Consider the following 15,436-nt stretch of genomic DNA (forward strand, 5'->3'; position numbering starts at 1 on the left):
ACAGCCAGCTCCCTGGGTGGTGGACTGCTCCTAGACACCCTCCTTGGGCTGCAGCTACACTAAGTAGCTGCATTGACAACCATTAGGGCTTCTGCTGTTGTTGCAAGCACCACATACTTTCAGATCACAGCTGCATGATAATGGTTGTAGCTGTCCTCAACCAAGCTGGGCACTCCTTGAGTTCTCTGCTCAGATGTGGTACGTGGCGGGAGGCAGCCTGGAACTCCACCATCATTGTCAGTAGTCTGGTGAGACAATTGAGAATTTCTTTTTCTTTCTTTCTTTCTTTTTTTTTTTTTTTTTTTGGAGACAAGGTTTCTGTGTGTAACAGGCCTTTTCACCAATAGATTAAAAGGTATGGAAGACATTAAGTCAATTTAATCTCTTGATCAATTTTCTACACTGCACATTTCTAAAATGTTAACTCCACTGAAATAATTTTCATTTGGGCAATTCTTTCCCACTTAAATGGCAGAAACAAAATTTGATGTATTGATTACATATTGTCCATATCAAATTTTATTGATCCAGGATTTTACATTATGTAATATTCATTATGTCAAGTCTATATCATATTTATGGATTAAAAACTGTAGATATATATTTTTAAAAATAATTTAGAACTTTTATCAATTTATAACAAAAAAAGGTGAGGAAGAGAGAATTTCCATAGATATGGACCTATTTTAATTCTATATGCACTTATCCAGAAAAACTTCCATTTCAAGAAAGGGTTAAATCTTGTTGAGGTCTTAGACAAAGGGGCTCTGTAGATCTTCCTCAAACATCAGAAGCTACTGGCAAGCTACTCTCCACAACCTCATGCTAAGGCCCTTTTGTTGACACTGCTAAAGTGGACAAGAGCCTAAAACTAGATAAGCTATAATCACTAAGGTAAACCTACTATTAAATGAATATAACAATGAAATGACTCCTAATGATACTTTTATACCCATAGATAAACCCTCATTAGAGAAGCTCCTTCTTCAAGTAGATGGGAACCACCACAGAGGTCAACAACTGGACAATGTAGAGAGTGAGACATTTTGTTTTTTTTCTCTTTTTATTATTATTATTATTATTATTATTATTATTATTATTATTATTATTATTAATTTAAGTTAGGGAACAGGCTTGTTTCACATGTAATTCCCCTCTCCCTCTCCCTCCCCTCACTCCCATTCCTTCTCCCCCACCTCCAACCTACCCCCTACCATATCCATCCACCACTCCCCAGGCAGGATAGGGCCCCCAACCGGGCCTCCACCAAGTCCACCAAATCTTCTTGTGCTGGGCCTAGGCCCCTCCCCATGTGTCCAGACAGAGCGCATCCCTTCAAGTGGGATGGGCTCTCAAAGTCCCACACACACACCAGGGCAAAACGCCAGTCCACCTCCAGAGGCTCCCAGGAGTGCAGGGGCCTCCCCATTGGCATCCATGATCAGGGGGCTGGATCAGTCCCGTACTGGCCTCCCAAAGAGCATCTGGGGTCGATATGCTTTCCCCCCCTTTTTTTTTTGGCTGTTTCTGTGGGTTTCTCCAACCTGGTACAGACCCCTTTGTTCTTCATTCCTCCCTCTCTTCAACTAGGTTCCAGATTTCAGCTCAGTGTATTTCTGTGGATGTCTGTCTCTAATTCCATCAGCCACTGGATGAGGACTCTAGGATAGCATAGAGAGTAGTCATCAATCTCATTCTAGGGGAAGGGCTTCTAGGCCATCCTCTCCTCCACTGCCCGGACTGTCAGAACGTGTCATCCTTGTAGGTCTCTGGAGATCTCCCTAGTTCCAGATCTCTTCACGGACCTATAGTGGCTCCCTCTGATACGGTATCTCTCATCCTGCTCTCTCTCCTCTATTCTTCCCCCAACCCAATATATCTGCTCCTATATTTCTTCTCCTCTACTCTTCTTCTTGTGCTCTTATTGTGGCAGCACCCACTCCCCTACCCTCATGTTCTCAATTAGCTCGGGAGTTCATGCCACTTCCCATTCCTGGGGTCCATTTATCCCTTAGAGTCATTCATGATTTCTAGTTTCTTTGGGGAAGAGGATTATAGGCTGGTAAACCTTTGCTCTATGTCTAAAATTCATATATGAGTGAATAATATCATGTTTGTCTTTTTGTGATTGGGTTACCTCACTCAGGATGGTTTCTTCTAGTTCCATCCATTTGGCTTCGAATTTCAAGATTCCATTGCTTTTTTTCTGCTGAGTAGTACTCCATTGTATAAATGTACCACATTTTCTCTTTCCATTCTTCAGTTGAGGGGCATCTAGGTTGCTTCCAGGTTCTGGCTATTACAAACAATGCTGCTATGAACATGGTTGAACATATGTCCTTGTTGTATGGACATGCAGTATTTGGGTATATACCCAAGAGAGGAATGGCTGGATCTTGAGATAGATTGATCCCATTTTTCTGAGCAACCGCCATACTGATTTCTAAAGTGGTCTTACAAGTTCACACTCCCACCAGCAATGGAGGAGTGTTCCTTCTTCTCCCAATACTCTCCAGCATAGGTTGTCATTGGTATTTTTGATTTTAGCCATTCTGACAGGTGTCGGGTGGTATCTCAGAGTTGTTTTGAGTTGCATTTCTCTGGTGGCCAAGGATTTTGAGCACTTTTTAAGTGTCTTTCAGCCATTTCAGATTCCTCAGTTGGAAAAATCTCTGTTTAGTTCTGCACCCCACTTTTTAATTTCATTGTATGGTGTTTTGGTGGCTAGCTTCTTGAGCTCCTTGTATATTTTGGAAATCAGTCCTCTGTCAGATGTGGGGCTGATGAAGATCTTTTCCCATTCTGTGGGTGGTCATTTTGTCTTACTGACTGTGTCCTTTGCCTTACAGAAGTTTCTCAGTTTCAGGAGGTCCCATTTATTGATTGCAGACCTCAGTTGTAGGGAGCTGCAGAAAACCGCACCCAAAAGATGGCACCGGTTTCTGCCCTCCGCCAGCCCGACGGCGAGCGCTCTCTGTGGTAAACAACTCCAAATTAGGTAAAGGTCATGTATCCTCTTAATTCTGCTTGGAGACAACCTATCCTGGCCCACCACGTAGGGTTAGGTGATTGGTAGATGTAGACTATATCAAGCCCCGTCTCCCTCGGCCCGGGGCCGCCGCCCGCCGCCGCCGCTGCCATTATACACTGTACAAAGCAAAGAGGTTCCCGATTAAACTGTGTTTGAAGAAGATTCCTCGGTGTGGCGTCTTTCTTGCTGGTCAAGGGTGGACGCCGCAAGTGGTGGCCCGTACGGGGACGCCGCCCCCCGCCGCTGCCATTATACACTGTACAAAGCAAAGAGGTTCCCGATTAAACTGTGTTGAAGAAGATTCCTCGGTGTGGCGTCTTTCTTGCTGGTCAAGGGTGGACGCCGCAAGTGGTGGCCCGTACGGGGAATCAGAACTTCTCACAGTCGGGGGTAAGTTCCCAAGGTAAGTGGAACTGTAAAGTCCGCGGTGAATGCGGAGATAGGTCTCCGGTAAAGGAGCACCAAGGTCCTCGGGAAAGAGGCGATAAAGTCTCCGGTAAAGGAGCACCAAAGCCCTCGGGAAAGAGGCGATAAAGTCTCCGGTAAAGGAGCAACAAAGCCCTCGGGAAAGAGGCGGTAAAGTCTCCGGAAAGGAGCAACACTGTTCGCGACAAAAGCGAACCGAAAGTAAAAAACTTCGCTTCTGCTTTAATTTGCAGAGTGAGAGTAAGTTAATGGACCCCGCTATTATAGTGGTGATTTGGCTGCTTTTTAACATCGCAGCCTCGGGCAACCTCACTGTGGATAGTTGGGATAAGCTTGGAAAAGATCTAGATTTTGTCTGGGCACAGGGAACGCTGAAGCCAGGGACGTGGCCTATTTGGAAAATGGTTCGCAGCTGTCTAGAGGATCAAAGATGCCGCAAGGCTGTAGAAGAGGGGCAGGAGACGTTAGAACAGCTGAAGGAAATAAATAGATGCAAGTCATGGGGCCTGTGCAGCGTGGTTTACCATTGCTGTCAGCCCTACCCAATCATGAAGAACCTGATTTGTGATGTGTGCAGGATAGTGTTAGGTTTGCTTTTACTTTACCTTCTATTCTCCATACCATTATATGAGTGGGTGGTTTTACCCCAGGGTATGGCCAATAGCCCCACTATGTGTCAGCTTTTTGTGTGTCATGCTATTGCTCCTATTAGAGAGAAATACCCTGCTGTGAGATGTGTTCACTATATGGATGACATTCTCTTAACTAGTAAGGAGTTGAAATTGCTGCACTTAGCATATGGAGATTGCATTGGATATCCAATCTACCCTTAATGCTCAATTGAAAGGTGGCATTATGGTTTTGAATCAACACATTGATCTATTGCAGGAACAATTGGATATTTATGGCAACTGGCACAGTTGGGATGTGAATGGAGAATGCCTGGTTTGTGTATAACAGCTGTTTCCTATCAGAATTATTCCTTAGCAGCAAACATGTCTAAACAACCTTCATAGTATCTTCTAGGCAACTGGTCTGGGGATTTTGAAAAGCTGATGCAGGAGCTGAGACTCTCCATAGTGCATGTGAATTCCACCAGGGTCGACATCTTGGTTGCGGAAGGACTGTCTGCGTGGATCACTCAAGCCATGAATCATCTGAAAGAGTGGGCAGGAATGGGTGCCCTGGGAGGAATGCTTATCCTAGTTAGTTTCATAGCGTTATGGTGTATCTGCAGGATGAGGGTCACACAGCAGAGAAGTAATACCATGATTGCACAAGCCTTTAGTTTAGTTAAGGAATGGGATGGAGTAGGGGTTATGTTTTCCATGATGCTGTTAGCCATTTTTGTTTGCTTGTGGTGCCTATGCAGGATCAGGAAGTCGCAAAAATCCCAAGCTGCTATGTTGGTACAGGCCTTTGCTGCTGTGGAAGCAGGACAGTCCCCTCAAGCATGGTTATCCATGCTGACAGACAAATAGATGTCTGTCTCGCCCTTGCTGAGTGAGTGATGCGTATCTGAATCAGTCATGCTCAATGACGGGCACCTACCCTCATGCTGAGCGAATAAGCATACATGTGTTCCCTTCAACCTAAGACATGAGCCTGTGAGGGCGACACAGTGACTCTTTGACGGGTAAGATAGGGACACTGGGGTTGAACCTAAGACAGAGATGACTGAAATCTGACAACAGATAGATACTGCTACTCCTATAACATTAAAACAAAAAGGGGGAACTGTAGGGAGCTGCAGAAAACCGCACCCAAAAGATGGCACCGGTTTCCGCCCTCCGCCAGCCCGACGGCGAGCGCTCTCTGTGGTAAACAACTCCAAATTAGGTAAAGGTCATGTATCCTCTTAATTCTGCTTGGAGACAACCTATCCTGGCGCGCCACGTAGGGTTAGGTGATTGGTAGATGTAGACTATATCAAGCCCCGTCTCCCTCGGCCCGGGGCCGCCGCCGCCGCCGCCGCCGCCGCCATTATACACTGTACAAAGCAAAGAGGTTCCCGATTAAACTGTGTTTGAAGAAGATTCCTCGGTGTGGCGTCTTTCTTGCTGGTCAAGGGTGGACGCCGCAAGTGGTGGCCCGTACGGGGACGCCGCCCCCGCCGCTGCCATTATACACTGTACAAAGCAAAGAGGTTCCCGATTAAACTGTGTTGAAGAAGATTCCTCGGTGTGGCGTCTTTCTTGCTGGTCAAGGGTGGACGCCGCACTCAGTGTCTGTGCTTCTGGCATGATGTTCAGGAATCGTTCTCCTGTGCCAATTTGTTCAAGGGTTGTTCCCACTTTCTCTTCTAGAAGATTCAGTGTGGCTGGATTTATGGAGAGATCTTTGATCCATTTGCACTTAAGTTTTGTGCATGGTGACAGGTATGGATCAATCTGCAATTTTCTGCATGTCCGATTCCAATTGTGCCAGCACCATTTGTTGAAAATGCTATCTTTTTTCCATTGTATGGATTTAGCACCTTTGTCAAAAATAAGGTGTTCGTAGGAGTGTGGGTTAATACCTGGGTCTTCAATTCGATTCCATTGGTCTATCAGTCTATTCTTGTGCCAATACCAAGCTGTTTTCAGAACTATGGCTCTATAGTAGAGCTTGAAATCAGGGATGCTGATGCCTCCAGAAGATCTTTTATTGTAAAGCGTTGTTTTGGCTATCCTGGGTTTTTTATTTTTCCATATAAAGTTGAGTATTGTTCTTTCAATGTCTGTGAAAAACTGTGTTGGGATTTTGATGGGGATTGCGTTGAATCTGTAGATTGCTTTTGGTAGGATTGCCATTTTTACTATGTTAATTCTGCCTATCCAAGAGCATGGGAGATCTTTCCACTTTCTGGTATCTTCTTTAATTTCTTTCTTTAAAGTCTCAAAGTTCTTATTGTACAGGTCTTTCACTTTTTTGGTTAGTGCTACCCCCAGATATTTTATGTTGCTTATGGATATTGTGAAAGGTGATGTTTCCATGATTTCTTTCTCATTGAGTTTATCATCTGTATACAGTAGGGCTACAGATTTTTTTGAGTTAATTTTGTATCCTACTACCTTACTGAAGGTGTTTATCAGCCATAGGAGTTCCCTGGTAGAGTTTTTCGGGTCACTTATGTAGACTATCATGTCATCTGCAAATAGTGAAAGTTTGACTTCTTCCTTTCCAATTTGTATCCCTATGATCCCCTGTTCTTGTCTTATTGCTCTAGCTAGAACTTCAAGTACAATATTGAAGTGATATGGAGAGAGTTGCCAGCCTTGTCTTGTTCCTGATTTTAGAGGAAACGCTTTGAGTTTCTCTCCATTTAGTTTGATGTTGGCTATTGGTTTGATGTATATCGCGTTTATCATGTTTAGATATGTTCCTGTTATTCCTGTTCTCTCCAAGGTCTTTATCATGAAGGGATGTTGGACTTTGTCTAAGGCTTTTTCAGCATCTAGTGAGATGATCATGTGGTTTTTCTTTTTCAGTTTGTTTATATGGTGGGTTACATTGATGGTTTTTCGTATGTTGAACCATCCTTGCATCCCTGGGATGAAGCCTACTTGATCGTGGTGGATGATTTTTCTGATATGTTCTTGGATTTGATTAGCCAATATTTTATTGAGTATTTTAGCATCGATGTTCATGAGGGATATCGGTCTGTAGTTCTCTTTCTTAGTCTTATCTTTGTGGGGCTTGGGTATCAAAGTGATTGTAGCCTCGTAGAAAGTGTTTGGCAATATCCCATCTGTTTCTATTGTGCGGAACAGTTTGAGGAGTACTGGTATCAGCTCTTGTTTGAATTTCTGGTAGAATTCTGCAGTGAAGCCATCTGACCCTGGGCTTTTTTTGGTTGGGAGGCTTTTGATGACTGCTTCTATTTCATTAGGGGTTATGGGTCGATTTAAACTGTTTATCTGATCTTGGTTTAATTTTGGTAAGTGATATTTATCCAGGAAACTGTCAATTTCCATTAGATTTTTGAATTTTGTGGAGTACAGAGTTTCAAAGTATGACCTAAAGATTCTCTGGATTTCCACAGTGTCTGTTGTTATATCCCCCTTTTCGTTTCTGATTTTGTTAATTAGCATGCTCTCTCTCTCTGCCTTTTGGTTAGTTTGGCTAGAGGTTTGTCTATCTTGTTGATCTTCTCAAAGAACCAACTCTTTGTTTCATTGATTCTTTGTAATGTTTTCCTAGTTTCTACTTTATTGATTTCAGCTCTCAGGTTGATTATTTCCTGGCGTCTACTCCTCCTTGGTGAGTTTGCTTCTTTTTGCTCTAGTGCTTTCAGTTGTTCTGTCAGTTCCCTAATGTGACTTTTCTCTAGTTTCTTCATGTGGGCACTTAGTGCTATGAACTTCCCTCCTAGCACTGCTTTCAGAGTGTCCCATGAGTTTGGGTATGTTGTGTCTGCATTCTCATTAGATTCTAGGAAGTCTTTAATTTTTTTTTTTATTTCTTCCTTCAACCCAGGAATGGTGCAATTGGGTGTTATTCATTTTCCAAAAGTTTGCAGGTTTTCTGCCATTTGTATTGTTGCTGAATTCTAGCTTTAATGCATGGTGGTCTGATAAGATACAGGGGGTTATTTCAATTCTTTTGTAACTATGGAGGTTTGCTTTGTTGCCTACTATGTGGTCAATTTTAGAGAAGGTGCCATGTGGTGCTGAGAAGAAGGTATATTCTTTTGAGTTTGGATGGAATGCTCTATAAATATCCGTTAACCCCAGTTGGGTCATAACTTCTTTCAGATCCTTTGTTTCTTTGTTGAGTTTCTGTCTGGTGGTCCTGTCTAGTTGCGTATGGGCAGTGTTGAAGTCTCCTACTATAAATGTGTGTGGTTTTATGTGTGGTTTGAGCTTATTAATGTTTCTTTCACAAATGTGGGTGCCTTCGTATTTGGAGCATAGATGTTCAGGATTGAGATTTCATCTTGATGGACTTTTCCTGTGATAAGTATGAAATGCCCTTCTTCATCTCTTTTGATTGATTTTAGTTTAAAGTCCAATTTGTTAGATCTTAGGATTGCTACACCGGCTTTTTTCTTGAGGCCATTTGATTGGAAAATCTTTTCCCATCCTTTTACTCTGAGGTATCGCCTGTCTTTGAAGTTGAGGTGTGTTTCTTGTAAACAGCAGAAGGATGGATTCTGTCTTTGTATCCATTCTGTTAGCCTATATCTTTTTATGGGTAAAGTTAAGACCATTGACATTTAGGGATATTAATGTCCATTGTTAGTTGGTTCTTGTTTGTTTTGGATTTATTGGTGGTGGTGTCATTGTGTGTGGATTTTGCCCTCCTGCTTCCTTTTGTGTTTGGCAAAATTAGATTATCTATTGCCTGTGTTTTTGTGAGTGTAGTTATGTTCCTTGGGCTGGAGTTTTCCTTCCAGAACCTTCTGTAGTGCTGGATTTGTGGATATGTATTGTTTAAATGTGTTTCTGTCATGGAATATCTTGTTTTCTCCATCTATAATGATTGAAAGTTTTGCTGGGTACAGTAGTCTGGGTTGACATCCATGCTCCCTTAGTGCTTGTAGGGTATCTATCCAAGACCTTCTGGCTTTCAGAGTTTCCATTGAGAAGTCGGGTGTGATTCTAATTGGTTTGCCTTTATATGTTACTTGGCCTTTTTCCTTTGCAGCTCTTAATATTTTCTCTTTATTCTGTAGATTTGGAGTTTTGATTATTATGTGTCAGGGGGACTTCTTTTTGTGGTCCAGTCTGTTTGGTGTCCTATAAGCTTCTTGTACTTTCATAGGCATATCTTTCTGTAGGTTGGGGAAGTTTTCTTCTATGATTTTGTTGAATATGTTTTCTGTACCTTTGAGCAGTGTTTCTTCACCTTCTTCTACACCTATTATTCTTAGGTTTGGTCTTTTCACGGTGTCCCATATTTCCTGGATATTTTGTGTTAGGGATTTGTTGGACTTGAGGTTTTCTTTGGTTGATGAATGTATATCCTCTAGCGAGTCTTCAATAGCTGAGATTCTCTCTTCTGTCTCTTGGATTCTATTAGTTATACTCATGTCTTTAGATCCTGATCGTTTATCCAGTCTTTCCATTTCCAGCATCGCCTCATTCTGTGTTTTCTTTATTGTGTCTAATTCAGCTTTCATGCTTTGAGCTGTTTCAATAGCTTCCTTCACTTGTTTGGTTGTTTTATCTTGGGTTTCTTTAGCTTCTTTAAGAGATTTGTTTATTTCTTGAATTTTTTTGGTTTGTCTTTTCCTCCATTTCGTGTAATTTTTTGCTTGCGTTTTCTTCTATTTCTTTAAGGGATTTTCTTGTTTTCTTTTTAAAGGTCTCTATCATCTTGCTGAGATAATTTTTGAAGTCCATCTCTTCTTCATGCACTATGTTGGGCTTTTCAGGTCTTGCTGGAGTGGAGTCCCTAGATTCTGGTGGTGTCATATTTGTCTTTCTGTTGTTGAGCGAGTTCTTATTCTGTCTTCTTCCCATATCTTTTTCCAGTGAGTGCAGGTAGGATCTCTGTATCTCCTCTTGTTATGCTGTAGTGTGTGGGGGCCAGGAATTCAATGTCCAAAGCTCTGGATGGTCTTGCCTCTCCTCGTAGTCTCCTCACTCTGAAGGAGTTAGGCCTTCATAGGGATCGGGTGTGTGGGGGCAGGACAGGAAGTAAGAGTGGGGTGTTTCCAGGCTCTGGGGGTTCCTCACTGCCTGGGCAGGTCTACCCCAAGCAGGAGCAGGCCCTGGGAGATCGGGATGGTTGGGGCTTTGATAGGGAGTTGGGTAAGAGCGGTGGATCACTCACCTCCTGGGGGATCGGTCGCCGGAAACGGAAGGAAGAGTGGCCTGTACCCAGATTCAGGGAGCTCCTCCCTGCCTGGGTGTGTCTGTTTCAAGCAGGGACAAGCTTGGAGGGATCTGGGTAAATGGTGCTTAGGACAGGATTTGGGTAAAACAGGGGGTCACTCACCTGGTCTGTGATGAGTAGGCAGGAAGGCGAGAGTGAGACACTTTGGAGCACTCAGCTTTCAATAGTACCTTTCCAACTAACCGCTCTTCTTAAGATTCAGAGATCTACACAGGAGAGCAGGTTTCAAGAGCCAGAGATAGTGAATGAAATGCTGTGTTCCAGACACAACAGTGCAGAAATAAATATGAATTCCAGAGACTATAACAGTTCACACAAACCTGCACAGACAAACTAAACTAACTCACAGAATGGAGAAGATGAAAGTTATAAAAGTCTTACTCCTAACTGAGAATCTATTTGCAATAGATTCTTTCTGGGAAAGAAAAAAAATCACTTTTCAGCAATGGAGTAACACTGGATATAGAGGGTCCATACCCAGAAGATTTAGACAACAAAAATGGACTCTAATTTTTGTGTTCCTATTTATTTTATATGTTTTGAGTTTGGGGAGGGTTGAGTTTCCTTTTGTGTGTGTGTGGGTGGAGAGTATCTGAGAGGAAATGGAGAAAAAATATGGGAAAAAATACATTGTAAAATTTGAGATAAAATAAAATACTATTAAAATATAGTAGAAGAGGAGAGAAAATGAAGAAAGATGAAAATGCAAAAACAAAGAGAAAGGAAAAGACAATATATTACCAAATATTTTTAAGTATAAACAAGTTGTTTGAAAATGTGAAGCAAGTAGGTGGAATGGAGGAAGGAAAGCAAACAGGGTCAAGCATTATCATCTCCTGCTCCTTGAAACTTGGTGGCTGAAGAATATAGGTGAAGTTGTAAACTCAGCCTTCCCATAATTTATGCTGGTGTTGAGTTTATACTTCCTATTGTATGTTATCTGCCACTGCTATCCTCATGTCAGTAACATCTTTTCTCTTTGTACTAGCAGCCACTTTAAGGCATATTAACTTTCCAATCTGCTGTCTGGACAGATGCTTTCAACTTCTGGAGAGTTTGAGATTTTATCCACTAGGCTGACTAACATTCTAGCTTCTCAAGTGTGAAAAGCAAAAATACTGAAATCTGTACTGGTAGAGGACCTTATAATTTTCAACAACTTGTAAGTATTAATCATCCTCATAAAGGGACATAGTTCAGTGTTTCTCTCTCTCTCTCTCTCTCTCTCTCTCTCTCTCTCTCTCTCTCTCTGTGTGTGGTGTGTGTGTGTGTGTGTGTGTGTGTGTTGCTAAATATATAAATACAGCCTAAACAGTCTGTATAATGTTACTTGTACATATGTTTTCAGGGCTGACTATTTGGGATTAGACAACAAATTGCTGTACTCTTCTCTGGGAAGACAATTTCCCCGACTCCCAGCATTTTTATTTGTCTCTGTTTCTTTATGTTGGCTTAGGCATTGCTGGCTCCTCTCCATCCACCTTAGCATGTCTATTGTTACTGTCCTTGTTCAGCTCATGTTTAGGCAGTTTTCTTGCTGAGACTCCCTGGGTGAAGTTTCTGACCTTATTCAGAGACACAGTTTCACAGCATATTCCCTGTTTCTCCGTCTCTTATAAATCTTTTCACTCTCAGTTCCACATTGTTTATACTTTCTCAACAGTGTCCAGATGTATTTCTCCTGCATTTGTGAACTTCTTAAACCCTCCCCCACTGTCTCTTTGGAATACAGTCTATTATTTCTTTTGCAGAGTCTTCTTTTAATTGAAAAAGTTCATAAGATATATATTGATCATATTTTCCCCTATCCCAATTCCTCACAGACCATTCCCAACTCACTATTCACCAAAATTTAGCTTCTTTCTCTTTTCTTTCTCTTTCTCTGTCTCTAAAATGACAACCTAGAGACCAAAACAAAAACAATCAAAACAAACACATACACAAAATGAAAGTTAAAACAAACAAACAATAGGATGATAACATAAAAATGGCAAAAACAAAGTAAAATGAAACTGAGTCCACAAAAATACCACAGTTATCAGGCTTATCTCTGGATAAGCTGATGATGAACTGGCACACCCTGAAGACTTGTGATAGGTATTAGTAAGCTTTCTGTTGCTAGAACAAGTAGCCAAGCTAATCAAGTGTCACTGAAGACAAAGGTTTATTCTTAGCACAATATTTTTAGGTGTCTGTCCCTTATGAAGTACCTCTGTTCATGTCATGTGTACCTGCTGTTGTACATAACCAAAGGAACACATGGTGGAACAAAACTTCTTCACTTTGTGGTCAATAAAGAGGAAAAACAAAATATATTCTGAGTACCAGTGTCTTCTTTATGACATTCCTCTAGTAAACTAATGATTGCCCACTAAGTTCAATATCTCTTATTCTAGCCCTTCCCAACATATCCAGGGTATAGTCATATACCAAACACATGACACTTTGGAGACAGTTAAGATGCTATGTCTAGCATGTTAATGATGAAATATTTGAAAAAATATGAAAATAACCTCAAACTATTTTCAGCAGATTATGTTTTATATGAATTAATACATGCTGTTAATTAAAAACTTTATTTGATTTTATTAAAGGTAACTTACTATGACCCTGTTACTTCTTCTGTAATCTAAAAATTGAATTCCTATATTCATTACAGTGCTTCTCGTTTACAAATATTTCAGCACAAATTTTTAAATCACAGATATTCAACTTCCTTTCATTTCTATATCTATGAAACAATATTGCTATATCAAATTGCTACAGCATATCAAATATCTCTAAGAAAATATTTTCCTAACAAGTTGTCTCTTCAGAGCACCCTTAATCTCATTATTCCTAAAGCTGTAGATGATGGGGTTCAACATGGGGATCACCACCATGTAGAACACAGACAACACCTTGTTCTGGTCTGTGGAGTAGCTGGACTTGGGCATCACATAGATGAACGTGATGGTCCCATAGAACAGAGTGAGATGTGAGGTGCAGGTGGGAAAGGCCTTTTGGCGACCCTCAGTGGAGCGCATCTTCAGGATGGCGATGAGGTTGTAAGTATAGGAGATGGCTATGACAAGCACTGTCACCACAATGATGAATCCAACTGTGAATGAGAGAACCACTGCAGTGACACTGACATTGGAACATGATAATTTTAATAATGGAGCCAAATCACAGAAAAAATGATTGACTTCATTGGGTCCACAAAAGACTAATGAATAAAAACTTACAGTAAAAGAGCAACTGTCAAGAAAACCACCTATGTAAGCCACTAGGAGCAACTGAACACAGACTTGTGTGGACATTTTGGTTGAATAAAGCAGTGGGTTGCAGATTGCCATGAAGCGATCATAAGCCATGGCAGCCAAAATGAAGCATTCCAGTCTGCCAAAGAAAGCAGTTGAACCAAGCTGGATGCCACATCCAAGGTAAGAAATTGTGCTTCTCTCCACCAGGAATGTACAAGCATATTGGGTATGACAGAAGATGAATAGCCTAGGTCAGCAAAAGCCACGTGGCTGAGAAAAAAAGTACATGGGATGATGGAGCTGGGAAGAGACTCTGATGAGAAGGATGGTGCTGAGGTTCCCAGACACAGTCAGCAGGTAGATACACAGGATGATGATGAAGAGGACGACTCTAAGGATGGGGTTGTCTGTTAAACCAAATAAAATGAACTCTGTCACTGCAGTGTGGTTCCCATTCTCTAGGAAAGCCATGGGACTGTGCTCTGAACTTTATTGTGACACTTTCATAAATAGTATTTACTAAGAGTTGGATTTATTAAGTATTTATTAAGAGTTGGATGAGGTTCAGTCTGCCTGTCAGAACTGTCCAGAACAAGGCTGTGATGAAGATATGTAAGAAAAAGATTTATAAATAGATGCCCTTATTTTCAATAACTCAAACATGAGGTTATCACAAATAAGTATATCATTCAAAGAGAATTTATAGGCTAAATCTGGCAATGTTTTAGTCAAGTCTCTTACTCTACATATATTCAGAATTTTAAACACAAATGATAGAAAACTTTCAAATTATATATCTCTTATTTTTAAAGTTATATATGATAAAATATACCTATGTGGTTTTATAACTGAAGTTTGAAAATGTGACACTTAGGTAAATACCACAAGGATAAACTATGAATCCACAGACTTGTATAAAGAAGACATATAATGGCTAACCTTACTGCATGCTTACTGAACTCTAGTACAAGGCATAGGATTTTAAGTATAGTTCTTTCATTTCAAAGAGGTAGTATTAAACACTATCGTTACTTCTGTTTCATCAAGAATATTTGCTTTGATTATTGGTGAATAACAAGACTACATAGAAGGACTAGAGTGAGGATATGAAGCATGGGCAGACTGAACCTCATCCAACTCTTAATTAGTAAATACTATTTATGAAAGTGTCACAATAAAGTTCAGAGCACATACAAATTTGGAAGTTACAGCAGGGTAATTTTGCAGCTATGTGGTGAATATACAAAATATGAGTTTCCTTAGTACCAAGAGCATATAGTCTTTTAGTGAAGCAATACAACATCAAGATAAATTTTTGTATTAGAACTTGGCAAACTAGAAAAAAATCAGTGTTTTTTTTTAACTGGAGTGTGATGGAATGAAATCACATGGTTTTCTACATAATACAATGGTGAGTAAATATTCCAACTAAAATGTTAAGACGTTTACCCAGGTTCATCCAGCTTGGGACTACACGTACTATTATTTCAAGATTTTTGACATTATATCGTCTGTTTGGTTCAAATGTCTGGTGCCAGTAGTACTGGAACATTCAGTTAATAAGTAAAGCAGGTAGTTCCACAAGAGGTTATCATCAATACTTTTTCAAATAGAGTGACTTCATTTCCATGAGCAGTAGATTCCTATCCTCTTAAAGATCATGCTGGACTCTGATTTCATCAGTAGCTAGGTAAATAAGAAGTCTTTAGCAATTGACATTACCCTAATATTCACAGGAGTTTCTATATGGAAATAGAAGTTGATTCAGCTGATTTTGATCTAGTTTATGCTTTATTTCACCTGACTTATGCATCCACTAAAACTTATAAATTTAGATATATTGTTTTAAAAAATATTCACTGAAGATAAGGGACAAATCAGTAAACCATATTTACCCACAAATCTCAAAACT

At 40.7% G+C, this 15,436-nt stretch overlaps 1 pseudogene; it reads right to left on the minus strand.

The window, feature by feature from the left end:
• Positions 1–13,059: 13,059 nt before the first annotated feature.
• On the minus strand, positions 13,060–13,995 carry LOC100774730 (annotated as a pseudogene).
• Between the last annotated feature and the right edge of the window lie 1,441 nt (positions 13,996–15,436).

This window comes from Cricetulus griseus, chromosome 3 (assembly GCF_003668045.3).
Source record: "Cricetulus griseus strain 17A/GY chromosome 3, alternate assembly CriGri-PICRH-1.0, whole genome shotgun sequence".
NCBI lineage: Eukaryota > Metazoa > Chordata > Mammalia > Rodentia > Cricetidae > Cricetulus > Cricetulus griseus.